Consider the following 22,969-nt stretch of genomic DNA (forward strand, 5'->3'; position numbering starts at 1 on the left):
TTGAAGAAATGGATCAGCTTTACACCTTAACTCTCTTGTTTGTTCAATAAAACTTTATTCAAAACAAATTTCACAGTCCGTGACATTCTTTAAACATTTCAAGAGTACAATTCACCTGTGTGAAAGTATACATCATGACGTTTGATGCAATTTGAAAATTTTTTAACAAAATGATAAACCATAGCATCATTTTTATCTACATTTTTATGATATTTAGACAGAATTTGTTTCAGAGAAAGTCCACAAGCCTTATGACACAGGAAAAAAACACAATGCTGGCCACAACGGTCGGATGCAAAACTCTGTAGCTGACGATCCTAATATTGTATTCTTGAACAACGTTCTGTTAGAAAATTCAGGATGTTTTCAGGGTAATATTTAAATTCAGGCGATAGACCGTAAGAGTCAAAAAATGTCCCGAGGCCATTTTGTTCCACAGCTAGCGCCAACCAGTGTTCACCGGGTAAATGGACAGGATGAGTGTTTACCACAAAGTAGGCCGGTAGTCGAATGTTTTTTGGGACGGTAGACAGCTGATCAGACGCGTACACGCCACCAAAATAATCTCCCAGCAGGTTCGATAATATGCCGTCCAATTCGTGATTATCCATTAATAATAATCCACCAATACCTCTCTCTTTGAGTTTATCTCCAGAATGGAGTCGTAACACGCATACACAATGAGTGTAGCCGTGGCTCTCAGAGGTTCCCCAAAGCGCATCTCCATCCTCAGGTTGCCGGTGGAAACGGTCGAAAGCGCCTCCGAGTCATCCGCTGTGTTCAGATTAAAGGCAAAGAGTGTATACCCCTGTTGATATTCCAACCTATTAATCGATAGAGGCAAATCTTTCAATTGTCTTGAAGTGGCTGTAAAGAGATTATAAAATTCTCTGACCGATGTTCCCTGGTAAAAAGTAGGTTGAAAGGCTTTCGAAGGAATCTGTTTTCCGTCTCTGGACAACGCCAGATATTCCACATTCATGTGGCGAAAATTAAACGGCGAAAGGTCTCTACGTCCTGTGTAAGCTTCGTGATCCACCAATCCCAAGACGATATATTTAGGAATGGCGCCGAGAAAGAGGTTCTCCAGATTACATATCCTCGAATTTTGTGGAATGGAATAAGTTTTGACGGTCACGCGTGAGAGCGGATACATGGCGTTTGCTTTTAGTAAAGCAGACTCGTGACCCAAACGTACGGCGGGTGAAATATTAACTTTCTTCACAAAAAGCGATGCACCCAGCAGTTTCAGCTTGTAGGTGGAATCACGCGCCCCCATCAGGCAAAAAGCATCACACGCGCGTGTCAGTTTAATTCTGAGATCGACAGAATTTAAAAGAAGTCTTTCACAGAAAAATATATCAGAATGCAGGGGTCCTATCAGATCCACTTCTCTGGAGTTTTCTGTAAAAGTCGCTCGTTGATTAAGGCCTGAATTGGGACCGTTAATCACAACAGTGGAATCGTGCGCACCTGCGGTGTCTTTGAAGAACAATCCCGCGCTGAATTGAGATTTCAAACACGCTTCAGAAAAGTTCAGCAGGGTTTCGATGATCGCTCTGTAAGGGCTGCTCCTCCTTGAACCGTCACCTTATCGTGGTGGAGGAGTTTGAGTGCCCTAATGATCCTAGGAGCTATGTTGTCTGGGGCACTTAGTGCCCCTGGTAGGGTCTCCCATGACAAATTGGTCTTAGGTGAAGGGTGAGACAAAGAACGGTTCGAAGGATCTTTCATGGCGGTTAAAACGAAGAGTCGGAGTACCCGGCCCGGAGGGTTACTGGGGTCCCACCCTGGAGCCAGGCCTGGGGTTGGGGCCCGTGAGCGAGCGCCTGGTGGCCGGGCTTTCGCCCATGGGGCCCGGCCGGGCCCAGCCCGAACCGGATACATGGGCTCGTCCAACTGTGGACCCACCACCCGCAGGAGGAACATGAAGGGTCCGGTGCAATGCGAATCGGGTGGCAGACCAAGGCGGGAGCCTTGGCGGTCCAATCCCCGGACAAGAAAACTAGTTTTTGGGACATGGAACGTCACCTCGCTGGCGGGGAAGGAGCCGGAGCTTGTGGCAGAGGTTGAGCGGTACCGGCTAGATATAGTCGGACTCACCTCGACACATTGCATTGGTTCTGGAACCCGAGACCTGGAGAGGGGTTGGACACTCTACTTTGCTGGAGTTGCTCCGGGTGAGAGGCGGAGGGCTGGGATTGGCTTTTTGTTAGCCCCGAGACTCTCTGCCTGTGTGTTGGGGTTTACCCCGGGGGACAAGAGGGTAGCTTCCTTGCGCCTTCGGGTCGGGGAACGGGTCCTGACTGTTGTTTGTGCTTATGGGCCAAATATCAGTTCAGAGTACCCACCCTTTTTGGAGTCCCTGGGACGAGTGCTAGATAGTGCTCCATCAGGGGACTCCATTGTCCTGCTGGGGGACTTCAATGCTCACGTGGGCAATGACAGCTTGACCTGGAGGGGTGTGATTGGGAGGAACGGCCCACCTAATCTGAACTCTAGCGGTGTTTTGTTATTGGACTTCTGTGCAAGCCGCAGTTTGCCCATAACGAACACCATGTTCGAACATAAGGATGCCCACCGGTACACTTGGTACCAGGGCAGCCTAGGTCACAGGTCGATGATAGATTTTGTAGTCGTATCATCTGACCTGCGGCCGTATGTTTTGGACACCCGAGTGAAGAGAGGGGCGGAGCTGTCAACTGATCACCACCTGGTGGTGAGTTGGATCAGATGGCAAGGGAACATGCCGCGTAGACCTGGCAGACCCAAACGCATAGTGAGGGTCTGCTGGGAACGCCTGGCAGAAGAACCTGTCAAGACGGTCTTCAACTCCCACCTCCGGCAGAGCTTTGACCACGTCCCGAGAGCAGTGGGGGACATTGAGTCCGAGTGGACCTTGTTCCACTCTGCGATTGTCGAGGCGGCTGTTGCTAGCTGTGGTCGTAAGGTGGCCGGTGCCAGTCGTGGTGGCAACCCCCGTACCCGCTGGTGGACACCAGAGGTTCGGGGAGCCGTCAGGCTGAAGAAGGAGGCCTACAGGGCGTGGCTGGTCTGTGGGTCTCCGGAGGCAGCAGACAGGTACCGGATAGCCAAGCGGGGTGCAGCAGTGGCAGTTGCCGAGGCAAAATCTCGGGCGTGGGAGGAGTTTGGTGAGGCCATGGAGAAAGACTATCGATCGGCTCCAAAGAGGTTCTGGCAAACTGTCCGGCGCCTCAGGAGAGGAAGGCAGCAACTCGCTCACACTGTCTACAGTGGGGATGGGGAGCTGCTGACGTCAACTGAGGCTATAGTCGGACGGTGGAAGGAATACTTTGAGGAGCTCCTCAATCCCACCAATGCGCATTCCGAGGAGGAACCAGAGCTGGGAGGCCTGGGGATGGACTGTCTGATCTCGGGGGCAGAAGTTGCTGAGGTAGTCAAACAACTACACAGCGGCGGAGCCCCGGGGGCGGATGAGGTTCGTCCTGGGTATCTCAAGGCTATGGATGTTGTAGGGCTGTCATGGTTGACACGTCTCTACAACATTGCGTGGTCATCGGGGGCAGTTCCTAGGGAGTGGCAGACCGGGGTGGTGGTCCCCATCTTTAAGAAGGGTGACCTGAGGGTGTGTTCCAACTATAGGGGGATCACACTCCTCAGCCTCCCTGGAAAGGTCTACTCCAAGGTACTGGAGAGGAGGGTCCGATCGATAGTTGAATCTCAGATAGAGGAGGAGCAATGTGGTTTTCGTCCTGGCCGTGGAACTGTGGACCAGCTCTATACCCTTGCAAGGGTGATGGAGGGGGCATGGGAGTTTGCCCAACCAATCCACATGTGCTTTGTGGATTTGGAGAAGGCTTATGACCGTGTCCCCAGGGGCACCCTGTGGGGGACGCTCCAGGAGTATGGGGTGGGTGGCTTTCTGTTAAGGGCCATTCAGTCCCTTTACCAGAGGAGCGTGAGTTTGGTCCGCATAGCCGGTAGTAAGTTGGACCTGTTCCCAGTGAGGGTTGGACTCCGCCAGGGCTGCCCTTTGTCACCGGTTCTGTTCATCACTTTTATGGACAGAATTTCTAGACGCAGCCGTGGTGTGGAGTGTGTCGAGTTTGGTGGCAGGAGAATCTCGTCTCTGCTTTTTGCGGATGATGTGGTCCTCCTAGCTTTATCCAGCTCTGACCTTCAGCTCTTGCTGGGTAGGTTCGCGGCCGAATGTGAAGCGGCTGGGATGAGGATCAGCACCTCCAAATCTGAGACCATGGTTCTCGACCGGAAAAGGGTGGCTTGCCACCTCCGGGTCGGGGGAGAGGTCCTACCTCAAGTGGAGGAGTTTAAGTATCTCGGGGTCTTGTTCACGAGTGAGGGTAGGAGGGATCGGGAGATCAACAGGCGGATTGGTTCGGCGTCTGCAGTGATGCGGACGCTGAGCCGATCTGTCGTGGGGAAGAGGGAGCTGAGCCAGAAAGCCAGGCTCTCGATTTACCGGTCGATCTACGTCCCAATCCTCACCTATGGTCATGAGCTTTGGGTAATGACCGAAAGAACGAGATCGCGGATACAAGCGGCCGAAATGAGTTTCCTTCGTAGGGTGGCCGGGCTCAGCCTTAGAGATAGGGTGAGGAGCTCGGACATTCGGGAGGGACTCGGAGTAGAACCGCTGCTCCTCCGGATCGAAAGGAGCCAGTTGAGGTGGTTTGGGCATCTGGTCAGGATGCCTCCTGGACGCCTCCCCGGGGAGGTGTTTCGGGCATGTCCTGCCGGCAGAAGGCCCCCGGGTCGACCCAGGACACGTTGGAGAGGTTACATCTCCAATCTGGTCCGGGAACGCCTTGGGGTCCTGCCGGAGGAGCTGGTGGACAAGGCCGGGGAGAGGACGGCCTGGAGCTCCCTAGTTGGGATGCTGCCCCCGCGACCCGGACCCGGATAAGCGGAGGAAGACGACGACGAGACGACGGCTCTGTAAGGGTGCGTGGCGCTGGACTGTGAAATCAGACGGTCGCCGAGAACCACGTCACATTGTGAGAAAATCGTGTTTATCGGGTAATTAATCAGACCGGTGGCAGCACCATCAGGCAGGGGGCTGCCGTCATCGTTTGTAATTTTCACCCGCAAAAGTAGAAGAGTATCGTTTAAATCCAAATATTTCTCTCCATCTCCGGGGACATAAAATTCTACAGGCCCGCCATCCGTCAGAGCCGCTATGGGTAAAATTTCGCCGTAGATCTTATCTTCGATAGACAACTGAGTCATGGGTACGGTGAAGAGATCCAGTTCACTCAGCGTACATTCTGACGATTTGCTGTGGAGCAGTGACATGATTAAAAAATATCAGAGCCCGTCTGACGAGACTTCTTCCTCTTTTGCTTGCGTTTTGTAACTGGAGCTTTGATGCGCCGGTCGCTTCGTGATGTAGATGTCTTTAAACGCCTGCCGGGGGGTCTTTTGCGAACACGCCTCGACAGAACCATGAGGCCTGACCCCTCTTGGGCATTAGGGTCAGTGATTTTACCGACGGCTCTCGTCAACACATCTGACACGATTCCTGTAGCGGCCTTTTTGAGATGCGGTTTAGCCAGAGCAAATCCTTTTTTAACAAAAGGTGATATGAATCGAAACAGTCTTGAAAATATCGATCCAAAGCCACGTCCGTACAAATAAGGAACACCGCTAAAACCTGGTAAACCATGACCGGCCTGAGTGACGTAATAATTGATAAAACGGTTGGGATCGTTTCTCTGCAGGTGATAAATCATGTTTGCAAGACGTACGAGCGTAACTGACTCTCTCACCCTGTTTCACGAGCGTTATATTATTGTATTTCTCTGATGTGCGGGCCTGAAATGAAGCCTCACCGTTGTTTTTCCGTATAAGAAGTGAATCGGCTCATTCTGATCAGATTTTATTTCGATATGAATGCTTTCTATATGATTCGTAGAAACGCTGATGTAATCCACAGGATTAAACACATGAGTGACCGTGTGACCGAAGGTCCCTTCAACTTTCACCGTACGTAATAAAGGCGCAAAGACGTCGCCGACCAACTGCTCGGTCACGACATCCGTGTAGCAGTAAAATTGATATAGACCGCCTGTTAAATCGGGTGGGTGAGGCGCCGATTTGATCGGTTCATCGAGGCCTGAAGTACCTTCAGGCGTCAACCACTCACCCGCGTTGAAACCTAACAGATAGGCCAGAGGCGCTAAAAATCTAAATTATATTTCATCGCCGATCTGATATTTGAGAATGGGGTCGGGAAATCTGTGAATGAGATAGAAATCAGTGTCAATCTTTCTCATAGCAGTCTCACATTCCATTCTAAGTGTTTGGATAGCTTTATAATATCCGGGGGTAATCGGAGCTCTGTTGATTTTCTAAGGTTCTTTCACTCGTCGCCATTCAAGAAACGCACGATCGTTCGGTAAATTAAACCACGAGTGCACGTAAGTGATTTCAGACAGTCCCACTTGCCACCTGCCATTGAGATTGATGTGACGGGCTAGATCGGTTCTGTAACTGGCAATCGTGTTATTTTTAAACACTTCGTCACTGGCATTAGAGGGTAAAGTGATATAAAAACCCTCCTCTTGTCTCAGATCCATTTTTTTTATTGTATCTGTTTTTAAACGTCGTGCATGTCTGAGGCTTTAATCCAACTGGAAAATTTTTGAGGCCAGCCAAGCCATTTAACAAAAACTTGCTTCTGGCCTCTGAAAGTTCTGCGCTTTAAAATTTTTTCAACGTGGAAGGATCGTTCGGTCGATAAGTTTACTTTCTGCAATTCGGGTTCGTAAAATGACCCTTCCATTTTTTCCCCATCAAAATCTTTGAGTTTATAAACCGGCGGTGCTCGATGAAGACACTCGTCCACTGTGAACAGCTCGTGCGTGAAACTCTGCTCATATTTTTTATCAAAAACACCTCTGAGTTTGGAAATTCTCACAACGTCACCCCTGTTAAACTTCATTTTCTTTGCAGGCTTCGGTGCGGTGGTCCCGTAAAGGTTGCGAAACACTTGCCATTGATTTTCTGTGTTAACTTCAAAGGGGGCCATTTTGATAGAAGTGTGGTAGCTATGATTATAACCTTTCACCAAATCTTGAATCACATCTATGTAGCGATGGGTGTTTTTGGCTGTGAAATATCTCTACATTCTACCTTTTAGAGTCCTGTTAAATCTCTCCACAACGCTGCTGGCTGTGGCAAAATGCACAATTTTGTGCTTCTTCATGAGGGCTTCAAATTTCTTATTAAAAAATTCTTTACCGGAATCCGTTTGCAATTTTTTAGGGACACCGCTGTCTTTCAAGACTGAAGCAAAAGCTTCTGTAACATCTTTCCCCGATTTGTTTTTCAGGGCTCGTACATAGGCTTTCTTTGAAAATACATCTATGACGGTTAATAGGTAATTAAAGCCGTCGTTTGATTTTGACAAGGCCTGCATGTCGCATAAGTCAGCTTGAAACTGTTATAGCGGCCCTGAGACAAAAACCTTATTTCTCGGAAAATGAACTCTTGCAGGTTTGTGAAGTGTATAGGCGTCTTGTTCTGAGAGAAAATCGCGAGCCTTATCCGATGAAACTTTCTCCCCAATATCTTGTTGTAAACCGGTTCTAAACCTTTCCACACCACCGTAACTACCCTGATGTTCTGGTGTAAAATAAACCTTTTTCATTACCTCCTCCATCTCTGATGAATGGTTGGCAAAAATGATGCATATTTGTTTTCATTAGTTCTTTTTATTTCATAAATTGTACACACAGCTGAATAAAATCACACAATCTAATCAGAACTAAAATCTAATGACGCTACCGTCAGAAATAAAATCTAATCATACTGTAAAAAACAGCAGTCATCAAATATAATGAATATAATCACAGTCTAATCATACTGTAAAAAACAGCAGTCGTCAAATATAATGAATAAAATCACACAGTCTAATCATACTGTAAAAAACAGCCGTCAAATATAATCTAAACACTAGTCAGAACTAAAAACAGTCGTCAAATATAATGAATAAAATCACACAGTCTAATCATACTGTAAAAAACAACCGTCAAATATAATCTAAACACTAGTCAGAACTAAAAACAGTCGTCAAATATAATGAATAAAATCACACAGTCTAATCATACTGTCGTCAAATATAATCTAAACACTAGTCAGAACTAAAAACTAATCATACTGTCGTCAAATATAATAATAAAGTTGTAGAAGAGACCCTCCGCAGCTCGCTCACTCCATCACCACCCCGGACAGCGCGTCCAGGTCAGCTTTGGACAGGCGATCGTACACCGGAAAAATGTCTTTGTGAATGGGCATCACAGCCCTGAATCCGTGCAGCTGCGTCACAGCCATGGTGAACAGAATCTCAGTGTCCAGAGGCTGGAAGCCGTGCAGACTGAGAAAACTTTGAAGAGCCGGAATCAGTTTAGGTGTTAAAACCCTGCGAATAATGTCCGTAAAGTGAAAATTGTAAAATAATTCATTTTCAGCTACGTAAAGACATTCGTGTTGCCGTTGACTGGGGTGATCGATCTTGCATCCGTGGCAGATGGTTGGTAAGTGAGCTTTGATCGCCATGTTGACCAAGTGAAGAAGACCCATTTTCACACGGTCTACTTTGTCTTCTGAAAACACCCAGTCAGGCAGACGGTGAGGCTCCTCATCGGTGCTCTGGATGTCGAGGGGTTGCACATCCTCCTCCTCATGACCTGGCGGCGGCTCAGGGTTTGATGTCACCAAAGGTGGATCAGCCCCGTCGACCCAGGGCCTGAATGGTACGTTCTCCGGAACCTCCATGATGGTGGGGAGTCGTGGTAGGTTATCCTCTGGAAAACACGGTGGTGCCGATGCGGGCCTTGGACTGCCGTTGTATCTCGGCGGTGGTGGTGATGGTAGCGATCTGGACCTCGGACTGGTGTTGTATCTCGGTGGTGATGAATCCGTTAGTACCCAGCTCGGTGGTGGGCTCCAAAGGTCTTTAAGGGTCGTCTGATTGTAGAACCCCGTCATGCTGATGCCTTAGATCGTCTGGATGAAATGGTTTCTAACTGTAAGCTCTTTATAACTAGTGCTGGGTGGGGGGCGTGGTATGATGCGACCTCCTCCTCCTCCTAAGGCAGGTCTTAGAACTCCAGCTTTTTTCGCACTGTCAGAATGTCGTTCCAACAGCGGCTGGTACGAAAAAGTGAAGTAATACGATCCTCCACTTCATTTATTTTTTCACAACAGGCTTCGAAAGGTACAACCTGTAGAAGGCGGTAAATTCCGCATACAGAATGCACATTTTCCAGCACAAAAAAGAGCTCAAATCCTCTCACACGGACCGAGGCCTTGAACATCCACTCTCCATCCGCATCCTCTTCCCCCTCCCATGAAGCGCTGAATGCTGTCACAGCGTTCTGGATTTCATCCAACGTTGGAAGAGCTTGCGGCCCGCTGCGATTGACAGGCGGACGAGGTCTCTCATCATCATCTCTGTGCACCTTGCGTGGAACAGCCAGCCTGAGCACAGCCCAGTCGTTGTAGGAGAGAACCGTGGGTGAGTTTGATAAATACGATTTAAGAGGTTCGCCCTCAGCCACATCTTGGATTAAACACAGTTCCTTAGTGTCGTAGCTGAACCGGTACCCAAAACTACCGGAATAGCCGTAAGGTTCCAACTGCCATATTTGCTCCAAGATCTCTTTACCGCCGAAAGGAGGAACCTGCACTCTGCAGATGTAAAATGTAGATTTGCGGGGAGCACCAATCCCAGCTGGCATCTGATGGATCGTGATGGATTTTTCACAAAGCATGGTTTTTGACAGCGGCGTATCCACGCTCTCTTCTTTCACTTTTTGAGTTGAAGTTGAAGCATCGGATGTAGACACCTCTTCCTCGTGGCTTGGTGCTTCATGCATCTCCTCGTGGTTCATCATTTTTTCTTAGAGCTCGGCTTTTCAGCATTCGGACACGATCTGAGCTTTTAAAGAGTTATCCACTATAGGATTACACTCAGAAGGGAGGGGGCTGTGAGAACCACTGGGGTAACACAATAAGAAACTTCACGCGCCATTACACACATTAGCCTATGACGTGGGGGATCATGGACATCTGGACGCTCAACAATACGCCATTGATGATGCGGCGTGGGGGGTCTAGGCCATCTGGACGATCAACAATACACATGTCCATTTGATTAATGATAGGGAAGGGGGGGCAAGGATTGAACAATACACCTGTCCATTTGATTAATGATAGGAAAGGGGGGCAAGGTCAAGGGTCAAAATGAACAATAGGACTGAAAGGTCAAAAAGGTCAAAGAACAATAGACCTGTCAAAATGTTTGACGAAAGGTATCTTATTATGTCTCTCTCTCCACCTCTGCCTCATTCATCTGGTATCTGCATCTTGGGTCCTAAAACATCCTCCTACACCAACTCATGACATATGCATGCAAAGCCCCATTTTTAGTCTTTTCAGCACTTTTGGAATTTTAATGATATCTTGAACGGTTCAGGAATTATGGTAATGAGAAGTGCGCATGTCCAATCCCGTCTGCGGCCACTGGTTGGTAATAAGAATATTGTGGCATTAACAGAGGGGTGTCGGCGGTCAGGGCTAGGGGGCCCCCCAACACAAGGGGGCCCCAGGCGGCCGCCTACCTATGCCTAATGGCAAGGCCGGATTAACCATACGGGCAACTGGGCAATTGCCCAGGGCCCACGATCTCTAAAGGGCCCAGGGCAGCAAGGGCACGAGCAAAATACTGTAGGCCTATCTGTAATCTCCCGCTTTATATTAAACTAGGGTGACCGTACGTCCGGTTTTCCCCGGACATGTCCACTTTTCACTCTCTGTCCGGGCGTCCGGACTGGGGGTTCTTGTATTGATGAAAATGTCCGGCTTTTCATCCAGGAGCAGGGATCGAATTATGGGGGAGTTAGATATCCTACGCATCCAGGGGAGCCGGAAAAAAGTTTTCTACTGATATTACATCATTTATGGACTCTTCTGAGCAGAGAGCGGCACAGCGCGTTTGTCTCCAGACAAACCTGGTCCTCAGTGAAAGATTAATCAACCTTCCATGGTAAAACAAAAATTTGAGTGTGTGTGTGTGTGTTCCGCCACATCTGGTGCATTTAATAAAAAATATCCTCCAAAGATTCAAGGACGGTGGTGGTAGTGCGATGGTTTGAGGCTACCAAGGAGAATTGAAAATAGGAAGCCATTAGAATAAAAAGCAAAACATTACTACTTGGGCAGTCAATTGACATTTTTTTCTCACAATTAATCGCATGAATTTGATTGTGAATTGGTGATTAATCACAATTAAATTATAAATGCACAATAGCATGGTATTTTTCATGTTTTATTGCTTTTTTTAATGCAACGCTAAATAAAGGTTTTAACATTATAGGCTATTGCTTTCAAAGTGGGTTTCAGTGATTCTTGAGGTAGAAACTTTACCAACTTCACATTTGACACCACTCTGTAGCCCTCTGCTGACCAGAAACCAGTTTTGTGGTTTGGGTAGGCACTAGTTAATGTCATAATCTGCTCCTGCCTCCCTCCGTCTGTGACTCTCCCCTGCCTCCTGATTAGTTTTTATTTGTCTCACCTGCCCCTTGTTAACCTGCCCATGTGTTCCTGATTTTCCCCTGTGAATTTATACCTCCCTTCTTGTATCAGTCATTGTCGGATCATTGTTGTTTGTCGTGTTGTTCCTGCCGTATCCTGTCATTAAACCCATTTTTACTTAGCTTTCCTGCCTCCTGGTCAGCTCCACCACACATGGTCCACCAACTCCTACAGCTCAACGTGCTCAGGAGTTAAAGGTTAAAGGTTTCTACTTGGTTTACATCTGTTAGCTGTTTATTGTACCGATATATATAAAGGCTAGTAGTTTATGGAGCTAGGATTGGGACAATATTCAGCGTAACTTGTACCAAGTTTTGAAACTTCTAACATGTTTCATCACACATAACTTTGGATTTGTAACTTGTAACTTTAGTTTTCTAACTTGTAATTCTCAATTTGTACTTGTATTTCTTTTGTATCAGGAAATTTTCATTTTGTGCATGTATTTATTTTGTAAAATCAAACTATTATTTTGTACATTTACTACTCATTTTGTAACATCAAACATTCATTCAGAAACATGAAACTTTCGTTTTGTAACTAGCAGACTTTCAAATTGAAAAAAATCAAGGTACAAGTTTGAAATCAAAACTCTCAAAACACACATTTCATTCTACAGGTACAAACCTCAAATCCACAGTGTTACAAATCATTTTGTCTCAATTCTAGCTTCGGTGGGAGGAATTTGGGCGGAGCCAATGAGAGCATGAGTCTTAGCTACCAATCACGTTTCTCTTTAGTGTTGTTTTAATCTATAAGAATAAAAAGTATCAATAAAATAAATACACCTCATTTATACAACTGTATGACAATCCAGAACAATGATAACTAATGTCCAGAACGTTCTACAGAAAATCTTCCACTGTAGTTTGTCTTCTCTCTCCACCTTCCCAAAGTGCCCTGCTGTGGTAACTTGGATCAAAGATGTGAGCGAAAACTGAGGCATAAATTGATAGGCTATTTTTTTATCCCCATTTTAGCTTCACATTTTAGTATAATCAGATTATTACTTTAAACCAGGACCAAAACAAGAGCCAAAATCTTCGAGTTAATGGTCTTTCCAACTCGCAAACATTAAACATGAAAAACTATTTAGTTAATTTTTAAACTAATACTTACTAAATATGCTAATTGGTAAAATTCTGAATATAAAAAAGTCAATAATCAATAGTCAACAGGAGAGAAAAATTCATCATTCTAGAAATGAAAGTGAGGTCTCAAAAATTCCTTCGAGGACCATAAATGGCCCCAGGGCCGCACTTTGGATATTCCTGCCTTAAACCTTTATAGGACTGGAGGCCATATTTGACCATTTCTGAACAAGATTTAACAAAAACAGATTTAAAAATAAGAACAAAAATGGAATTATAAGAAAAGTATGTAAAACCTGCTTAATTTAACAAAGGTTTCACTTATGTTTGACTTCAGTGATTTTAAAAGGGTATAAATAAACGCATTACTATTTTTAAATGATTTTATATTAAATGTTTGCTCTTATTGCCCCAAATGAACAATGTATAAAAAGATCACTACTTTTTCCTTTATGTGGAAATGAAAGGGTGAAACTCAGACCCACTTGGATGATGCACCAGGACTCCAGCTCATAAGAAGTGTGGCTAGTCTGTACTGAAATCTGACTAGGGTGCTGTGGTCCGACCTTAAAACAGGCTGTTCATACTGGAAAACCCTCCATCTTAGTGAAAATGTGTCCATGAATTGGTGAAATGACACACCTTGGGCTCATTAGTGCGAGTTGCTGCCACACTTTCCCCTGCTTGGCTGAGATGTGCTGCTCTACTCGGCTGAGCTCCTCGAAGGGTCACTGTAATAGAAGCCGGTGCTTTCTGCCCTCCTAACAACACAGAAACAGAAACGCTCAACAAGCTAAAACAAGCTGGTCCTCAAAATGCAAGGAAGCAAGTGGGATAATCCCACCTCAGGTATGCTGGGATGGATGTGATGGGGTCTCTTCATGGACTGTTATTGTGGCAGATGGAGATAAAAGCAGCATGTGAACATGAATGCTCAGTGGTCAAGGAAAGGCAAAGCAAAAGGAAAACAAAGGGCTCTCTCTCTCTCTCACACACACACACACACACACAGATGGAAAGAAAAAACAGTAACACAAAGAAACAGCAAAAATGAGTTTGACTTCAGTCTTTATTGTAACAGCAGGACCAAGTTTGGAAATGTGTCACTGGTGATATTCTTCCTACACAACATTTATGTTTAGGGAGATTTTCACCACACGATTCAAATATTTACAACAGGTTACAGGATGAAGAGGCTAAACAAAATTTAAAAAGCAACTCGGACAATGAAAGCAGGTTTATAAAATCGTCACATTCGCTCATTTTGACACCAGACTGAAGCTGAAATTTTTCCTGAATTCAAAGATTTCAAACCGATAGATTAACTTGGGAAATGTGTCAAACTAAGATGAGATTTTAAAACTGAGGTTTTCAGTCTTTGTTTACGTTCTGATCTGCCTTCAGATGACAAACAGGTGCACATTCCACATCAGTTTCTCCCTAATCCTCTCTGACCTACAGGAGTCCTCAACTATTGATTCCAAAACAAAAGTAGGAATGGGGAGTCAACGTGGCCATCGTGATTTGGCAGTTCGACACATCATCAAATCAAATCAACTTTATTTATATAGCACTTTTCATACAAAAAAAATGCAACTCAAAGTGCTTTACAGATTAAAATGGCCCCATAGATCCCACATTCCCATCCCAGGCCCCCTCCCCAAGTATAAAACAATTAAAAATTACAGTTCCCCTCCCGCACCCAACTTCCAAAAGTGGACATACAATCACCCGCACACTCGTCCATGCACACACACACACGCACATACACACACTCGTGAACACCAGAGTAAACAATAGGCTGAGTTCAGATGGGTCAGGTAATGAACGACACATCATCAGCGGAGCCATCTGCCCTGGCAGCAACAGTTCCACGGCAGCAGCCAAGACACCGGCCCATGACGCCCAGTGGCGTAGGGCAGAAACCCTCACCAGTGCCCGGGCACTACCCGGGGAGCGCCCCGGCCGCCGCCGCCCCTGACCACCGGCCCCAAGGCAGAGGGCTCCGCAGAGGAAACACTGGAGGATTTAAGATATATAACATATTAAATAATAAAAGCTAATAATGATAAAAAGTAACTGATAAAAAGTGATTATAAAGATAGTAAAAGAAAACATAATCATGTAAAAACACTAAGATGTAGATAAAATGATAAAAATAATAAAAGAGATAAATATGTATTTGTAGATAAATAGTGATCAGTTAAAAGCTAAGCTAAAAAGGTGGGTCTTGAGCCTATTCTTAAAAGCCTGGATGTTCCCTTCGGACCTGAGGTCCTCCGGCAGCCCGTTCCAAAGGCGAGGGCCGTAATACTTGAAGGACGCCTCGCCGTGGGTGTGAGTCTTAACTTTAGGGATAACTAGGAGACGGCTGCCAGAGGAGTGCAGAGACCGCGAGGGTTTATATAGTAAAAGCAGTTCTGAAAGATAAGAAGGCCCAAGACCATTAAGACACTTAAAAACCATTAAAAGAACCTTAAAATCGATCCTGAAACATACGGGGAGCCAGTGCAGTGATTTTAAAACCGGAGTGATGTGCTCCCGCTTCCTGGTCTTCATCAGGACACGTGCTGCTGAGTTTTGTAAGAGTTGTAAACCTGAGATGCTCTTTTTGGGAAGACCAGAAAGCAGGGCATTGCAGTAATCAATTATACTGGTTATAAAAGCATGCACTAGCGTCTCCGCATTGGCCCGAGAGAGAATGGGTCGGACTCTGGCGATATTCTTAAGATGGTAAAAACCTATTTTTGTGATGTTTTTAATGTGGGGGATAAAAGTCAGCTCAGAGTCGAAAATAACGCCCAGATTCTTCACTTGTAGAGATGGATAAAAAGACATTGACTGTAGTTTAGGTAAAAGTTTCTCTCTCTGGGCCTCAGGACCGATGACTAAAACTTCAGTTTGGCTCACATCACTAATCATACCAGCGTTGGGACGCTTGCTACTTATAGTAGCAGGGGGACGCGTACGTCACCGTCACTGGCCAATCAGGATTGGCGTATTGAGATAAGTGCTTCTGAGGAATCCGCGGAGGGGCGTATCCCATAGTGAGACATCGAAACGAATGTTAAGAAAGAGAACTCAAATTAGTAGTCCTCACCAGCAGCAAAACTATGATTTTTTTTAAATAAAACTATTTTATGGTAATTTTTTTCATTTGTATTTCTCAAAATAGGTCAAGAATGGCAAGTTGGTACATATCTGAACATAAAAATGAGGAGCAGGAGAGCTGGAGCCCTGAAATAAGTATAAATATTTTAATGGTGCAAATAACAAAAACTACCATTTCAACTCATTATGTGTCTTCATCAGAGTTTCTCTGAGAGCTTTGAAACTCCAAGGAGCTGAAACATTTTTTTTTGTTATTTGCACCATTAATACAGGTCCTTCTCAAAAAATTTGCATGTTGTGATAAAGTTCATTACTGTCTGTGATGTACTGATAAACATTAGACTTTCATATATATTAGATTCATTACACACAACTGAAGTAGTTCAAGCCTTTTATTGTTTCTAATATTGATGGTTCTGGCATACAACTCATGAAAACCCAAAATTCTTATATCAAAAAATTAGCATATCATGAAAAGGTTCTCTAAATGAGCTATTAACCCAATCATCTGAATCCACTAATTAACTCTTAAACACCTGCAAATGATTCCTGAGGCTTTTAAAAACTCCCAGCCTGGTTCATTACTCAAAACCGCAATCATGGGTAAGACTGCCGACCTAACTGCTGTCCAGAAGGCCATCATTGACACCCTCAAGTAAGAGGGTAAGACACAGAAAGAAATTTCTGAACAAATAGGCTGTTCCCAGAGTGCTGTATCAAGGCAACTCAGTGGGAAGTCTGTGGGAAGGAAAAAGTGTGGCAGAAAACGCTGCACAACAAGAAGAGGTGACCGGACCCTGAGGAGGATTGTGGAGGAGGACTGATTCCAGACCTTGGGGGACCTGCGGAAGCAGTGGACTGAGTCTGGAGTAGAAACATCCAGAGCCACCGTGTGCAGGAAATGGGCTACAGGTGCCGCATTCCCCAGGTCAAGCCACTTTTCAACCAGAAACAGTGGCAGAAGCGCCTGACCTGGACTACAGAGAAGCAGCACTGGACTGTTGCTCAGTGGTCCAAAGTACTTTTTCGGATGAAAGCAAATTTTGTATGTCATTCGGAAATCAAGGTGCCAGAGTCTGGAGAAAGACGGGGCAGAGGAAAATGCCAAAATGCCTGAAGTCCAGTGTCAAGGACCCACAGTCAGTGATGGTCTGGGGTGCCATGTCGGCTGCTGGTGTTGGTCCACTGTGTTTTATCAAGGGCAGGGTCAATGCAGCTAGCTATCCTGCTCACAGTGCCAAAACCACTGGTAAATGGTTTACTGACCATGGTATTACTGTGCTCAATTGGCCTGCCAACTCTCCTGACCTGAACCCCTTAGAATCTGTGGGATATTGTGAAGAGAAAGTTGAGACGCAAGACCCAACACTCTGGATGAGCTTAAGACAGCTATTGAAGCATCCTGGGCGTCCATTACACCTCAGCAGCGCCACAGGCTGATTGCCGTTTCTGCAAAAAGATTCCTGACCAAGTATTGAGTGCATAACTGAACATAATGATTTGAAGGTTGACTTTTTTTGTATTAAAAACACTTTTATTGGTCGGATGAAACATGCTAATTTTTTTAGATAGGAATTTGGGGTTTTCATGAGTTGTATGCCAAAATCATCAATATTAGAAACAATAAAAAGCTTGAACTACTTCAGTTGTGTGTAATGAATATAATATATATGAAAGTCTAATGTTTATCAGTACATTACAGAAAATAATGAACTTTATCACAATATGCTAATTTTTTGAGAAGGACCTTTATATTTATACTCATTTGAGTACTCCAGCTCCTGCTTCTCATTCCGAACGTCCTCCAGCTGTAGAGCACCAACCTGGGTAGATGACGCTCACAGTTTTATCTTCTGAACATAAAAATGTTTGTGTCAACTTAAAAGTCAAGGAACGACAAATTTAATCATTCTAGAAATGCAATAGGAGCCGTACTTTGCGCATGCCTGCACTATTTTACTTACAAATTTCCAGTATTTTAGGAAAAACAAACTACAAATATGTAGATGAAACTCTTTTAATTTGGATAGAAATACAGTGTGTGCAGTGTGGTTGGCACTAAACGCCCTGTGATTTACTATTGTGAGATTGTTCAGCAAAACAATGTTGATTTTATATTTCCTCATTAGGTTGACACAGTGATAGCTTGCTCTTGTTGTATTGTTGTGTGTGTCCCTTTTTTGTTTGTTTTACTCTTTCTGCAGGTCTAGAAGCAGAGTCTTGTTCATCATTGATTGTTTATTTTTGCAGAGACACAGACAGACCTGCACGGTATGTGCATGTCTCCATTTCACTGGGACATTTCAAGACCCAACAAGTACAAGAAGTGGGGTATGTACTGGAAAATGGCCCAGAGGTGTCACTGTGCTGGACTGCTGGTTGTAACTCAGTAGAAAACGACACTGTCAAGACATGGCCAAAGAACCAGCATTTGCTGTGGATTATTTTTGGTGTGGGATAGACTTGTTGTGAAATCGACAAATAAGTCTGAAAAAGGATCCACAGCAGCAAATAGTAAAGCAAAGAACAACTGGCGCAAAAGCACCATCATCCCATACGTGGCAGGAGTCTTACTAGTTCCTTAAACGGACAACTTTGTATGGAAACTTGAGGCTGAGAGGACCCTCCCAGAAATGTCCCAGAACATGCCTAGCGGAAACCATAGACTGTACATACTGGACAAACGGATTCCATAGACTCCAATAACACGTTTTTTGTCCATAATGGGAGGTGGCCACCACCGCCATTTTGACCGTGTCACAGGTTCCGTCCAGCCCAGACAATTCCATAAAAGGGAAGAGAGGAGGCGCTGAGGGTGGGGCTGTAAGGCTGGGATCGAGTGACGAACTAGCTACGAGCTAACCTGAAGCTAACCCTGGCTAACCCAAAGCTAAAGCGGAGGTGGGAGCAGAGCTAACGGATGTAGCTACCTAGCTTCAATTCAACCGGAGCTAACTGGAACACCCAACGACCTGACCCTCACATGGAGTTTAGGTGGAGGTTTTCTGCGCCTGTTCGTGAGAAGTACCTGTATTAAAAAAGTTTTAAATCGGTAAGTTTATAATTTATTTCCGTAATGAAAACATTTTGCTTTGAGCAAGTTTTCAGTAGTTTTTTTTCGGTGCTATCACTCCTGAGTCGCACCAGCCATTAAATGTATCATGAAGAGAAAATATATTTAAGTCGTATTTTGGGGGGACATTTTATTATCTTTCTTACAAAATCTGATACCAAGCGTTTCACATTGCAACACAAGCACCGGTAACCATAACAGAATGAACAGCCAGCAGAGGAGAGGATGGCGGTGTTTCAAACCCTCCCGGCCAGCGTGGAGAGCTCATTCCTGGGCTGGAGCCGGCCCTCAGCACCCCGCCACAGGCTCTAACAGATGCTGGCGGTGTTTCATATATTTCCAAAACGTAATACTTGTTTGTATCTTGTACAGCCAACTAGCCTTTCTTCTGGACTCAGTACAATTTACCAAAAGTAAAGAGACATTATACAGATGAAGTAAGCACAAGATAACTTACTGGAAGACACGGAATTATCATCAGAACCAGAACAAGAGAGCCTGATAACAGTCATGTGAAAATAACAGTTAAAAAGTTTGTATGTATAATAGAAATAAAAATATATTAGAATTAGTGTAACTCACTGTGAACCAAACAATAAATCAGCCATAGCTGATTAGTAAATATGACATGAGGTCTGGGAGTTTTTAAGTTTCATTCTTTTATTACATTTTTTTCTTAGATCTGTTAAAAGGTCACCATGGCAGCCTGTGTGTCTCCAACATCAGCTACACAACGCAGCGTGTAAGTTCCTGTCTTGACCACTTCATGTATGGTTTTGTACTTTAAACAATTATGACAAACCTGTTATTTTTTCTCCATAGCCATTTGGATCATTGGTGACAGCTACGTGAGGCGTGGTGCCCAGAGAGCTGCAGAGACCGTCGGACACAACCTTGGCCTACCTGATGTAACGTGAGGAAATATGGGTTTTCTATCACAAAGGTGGTGCTGGACGCAGCTAGGTCAAAGCTGGGTCATTGAGAACTTTCACCCACAGATTAAGACCTGAACGCCAGCGAGTCTGGGAGGAAACCATAACATCAGCCACCTGCAGTCTACCAGAAGATGTGTTTACAAGAGTTGTACCCAGACCAAGTCAAAACATAAAGTTTAAACTTCTTTTTCTTGATTTTAATGTTAAAGTAACCATTATCATTTTGCTCATTATAAATGTGTTTAATCAAATGAATGACTATTATGCTTTTGGGTAATTATAATGGATTAATGAATCCATTCTTAAATAGTGTTGAGTGTTTGGTACTGACCTTCACACACACCCACACACATCTTCCCACAGTAAACTCCAGACACATTTGATGACGCACACGTTTGCTTTGAGAAGAGAAAGGTTTTTGGTAAGTTTCAGTCTTAACATGCAGTTCGTGTTGGACAACGAGAGTGTGGACCTGAAAACCAAAGGGGGGGCAGAGCCGGCTGGCTCGTTTCTCCCCCCTTTCACGCTGTTCCTGCCAAGCCAGGCAGAATAGCTGAATCGCAACTTCTAACGCAGACTCATTACCGAGTCTTTTGATTTCTGAGTGAACTTAACTTAATAAAGCGCGTCGACAAAACGCTTTACCATCAACGTGCACCGAGGGCAACTCTGGACCGGTTCCGTTCGACACCTACGTCTCCTGTCAGCCGCCGGTGTCATCTGGATGAACCACAACATCCTCCACGGCCCGGATCCGAAAGAGGGTCCACAAGAGTTCGGTGAGACAGCACGGTGTTTAGCGTTTTGATGCATCTTTTACAACTAAACCTAAGTTTATTCAAACCGTCACTTTTCACTCATACACCTGTTTCTTCCTGAAGCAAAATCAGATGCACACACGCATCCATCTCACCTCATATCACTCTCACAACTCACAACATTCTCAATCTTCATAAATTCACCAGAAGGTCTATTTGAGCAAGAACAGCATATCAACTGTTAAAGATTGTCCCACAAAGTTGCCAATGTGATTGTTGCTTCCTGTTTGTCAATTTTCAAAATCATTAGTTTAATTTGAAGAATTAAAACTTTTAATCGTCAAACTGGTTTCCTTATTGAACTGAAACACAGACACTCAGATATTATCGGCAGTTTATGGATGAAAACAACCTTTGAGTCTTCTTAACAATATAAAATTTGGTTATTGATTTATTAAAAATTAATATTCCGAATTAATACGTAGCATGGTTCCTCTTTCATAAAAGAGCATAAAACCACAACGCTACATTAATGGCGAGCGTATCCAGTCTTCTATATCTGCGATATGTCTGATTCCTAACATCTAAAAGCTACAAACAACGCTTTTCTCTGTGTTTCACTTTGATGTCTTATTTTGAAAAACACCGGAAATTATTCCGCTGAAGTCACACTTCCGGGAGACGTCCTGGTGGAAACTTGACGGCGGAAGAAGAAGTCCGATCTCAAATTGACCGCAAATTACAGACAATACTTTGATTTATCCCATCTTCGCCTTCGGAGCGAACGTGTGAGTTGTGCTTTTGACTAAATTCTGTCCATTTTGACGCGCCGCCGCGTCTCTAATCTCTTCAGGTCGGAAAGCTACAGTTCCACTCTGAAACTTGCTGGGTGAGCTACCGTGAGCAGCTTATCCTCAGTTCCTAAAATTAAAACAATTCTCTGAACCTCCGTACAGAAACTAAATTCTCGGACACCCTTCGTCTCAGTGTGTTGACACTGTGGGCGAGCTATTGTGGAAATGATTTCCATTGCATAGGCGACTGATCACAGCCGAATCTAAACGGAATGCTCGGTGGCACCTACCGTAGCTTAATTGCTAGGTAAACGCTGTAAGGCGAAGCATGGCCGTCACGCGTTACTGCATTCAGATTGCGTACGCTTTAAAAGACCGTTTTTACAAGCGGAGCGAGATGCCTGCTTGTTAATCGGGAAAATTTAAGTCTGGTCGCTACAGACAAAGGACGCTAGACCTAGCCGGAGAGCTAAGCTAGCGCGCCACAGTTAGACAAAAAGGGAACGCGTCCCGTTAAATTGTCAATCCATTTCTGACACAGTCAGTCTGTGTCCTCACAAAACCCGCATTGGCGGTGATTCTTGTAATTCACTACGGTGTGTAGAATCTACATTTTGCTACGTTTGTCCGTCTGATAACAACACGACAGCGTAGGGTTTATTATTTATTTTTTATTTTTGTTTTGGACCGGTAAGGGTCGGCTTTCACAGCCTCCGTTGCTCGGTTCCATGCCTTTTTCTTCCATCTTGTGAAGTTGTGTGTATTCATTTCTCTATCAACAATTCCTTGTTTTACCCTGTGTCATAAAGTTAAGTACGCTACGGACAGTCCTTGTTTGTGAGAGACAAATTAAAGAATCTGCCCGGAGTTTTACGTCGACTCAGAAGGTAAAAACGCGAGTTGCTCTGAACTTAATGGGAGATGGACGAGACACGACAAAATCTTTCCTGCACTGTTACACCTGATGTAAGGTTCTCTGACGTTCTGCTTCCAGAACATGCCAAGACGCAGGAGACTGTTCACCGGCTGGGCAACGCTGGTCCCTCCGCCCGCCCGAACGGGCCCGTTTTAGGCGGGTGCCGCCGGTCGGGCGCAGTGGGGACTAGTGGCAGCGGTTCGGTGCCAGCTGCACTGTGTCGGAGGTGGTTCTGGTCTGCAATTCATGACGTGAATTCATGCAACATGCTGTTTACAGTCATAACACTTTTTCTTTACTTTTATTTCTTCCAGGGGGTCAAAAGCCCACCATCAATATCAAGGTTTGAAATAAACAACACTTTCTCTGCTGCTTTTAAGCTGAATAAATCTCTTGAACCTATGGTTAACCTCTCTGACAAACAGGTTGTGCTTAACCCTTTGGTTCCTGATGCTTCTTCTCTGTCATCCGTGTTAGAGGCTGACCATCCCTCCAACATGGGTGTGAAATCTTCAGGCTGTGACCCACCGCTTCAGTCAGAGGTCTGTTTTACTCGTCAGTCCGCCTCATGCACAAACCAGCTTCTTTATCGGGGCGTGATGGAAACGTCAGCCGCCGTGAAACACTTGTGGTCTCCGGACAGAGCTACCATGCCATTTAAGGGGTTTGTGCCCGGACATCTTGACCTTT

General features: G+C 45.0%; 1 protein-coding gene and 1 pseudogene across 2 annotated transcripts in view; one reads left to right on the forward strand and one right to left on the reverse strand.

Annotated features, from left to right (window-relative positions):
• The window catches only part of LOC139063608 (oocyte zinc finger protein XlCOF6-like), a 173,689-nt gene that overhangs the window by 51,359 nt on the left and 99,361 nt on the right, over window positions 1–22,969 (forward strand). The window lies entirely within an intron of this gene.
• Window positions 5,676–22,969, reverse strand: part of LOC139063598 (KAT8 regulatory NSL complex subunit 3-like) — a 45,950-nt pseudogene continuing 28,656 nt past the window's right edge. The window contains exons 20-21 of the transcript XR_011516987.1: window positions 13,537–13,578; window positions 5,676–13,453 (exon numbers count right to left, since the gene is read on the reverse strand). The product of XR_011516987.1 is annotated as a KAT8 regulatory NSL complex subunit 3-like (transcript). The remainder of the gene's footprint in view (window positions 13,454–13,536; window positions 13,579–22,969) is intronic.

Source organism: Nothobranchius furzeri, chromosome 17, assembly GCF_043380555.1.
Source record: "Nothobranchius furzeri strain GRZ-AD chromosome 17, NfurGRZ-RIMD1, whole genome shotgun sequence".
Lineage (NCBI taxonomy): Eukaryota > Metazoa > Chordata > Actinopteri > Cyprinodontiformes > Nothobranchiidae > Nothobranchius > Nothobranchius furzeri.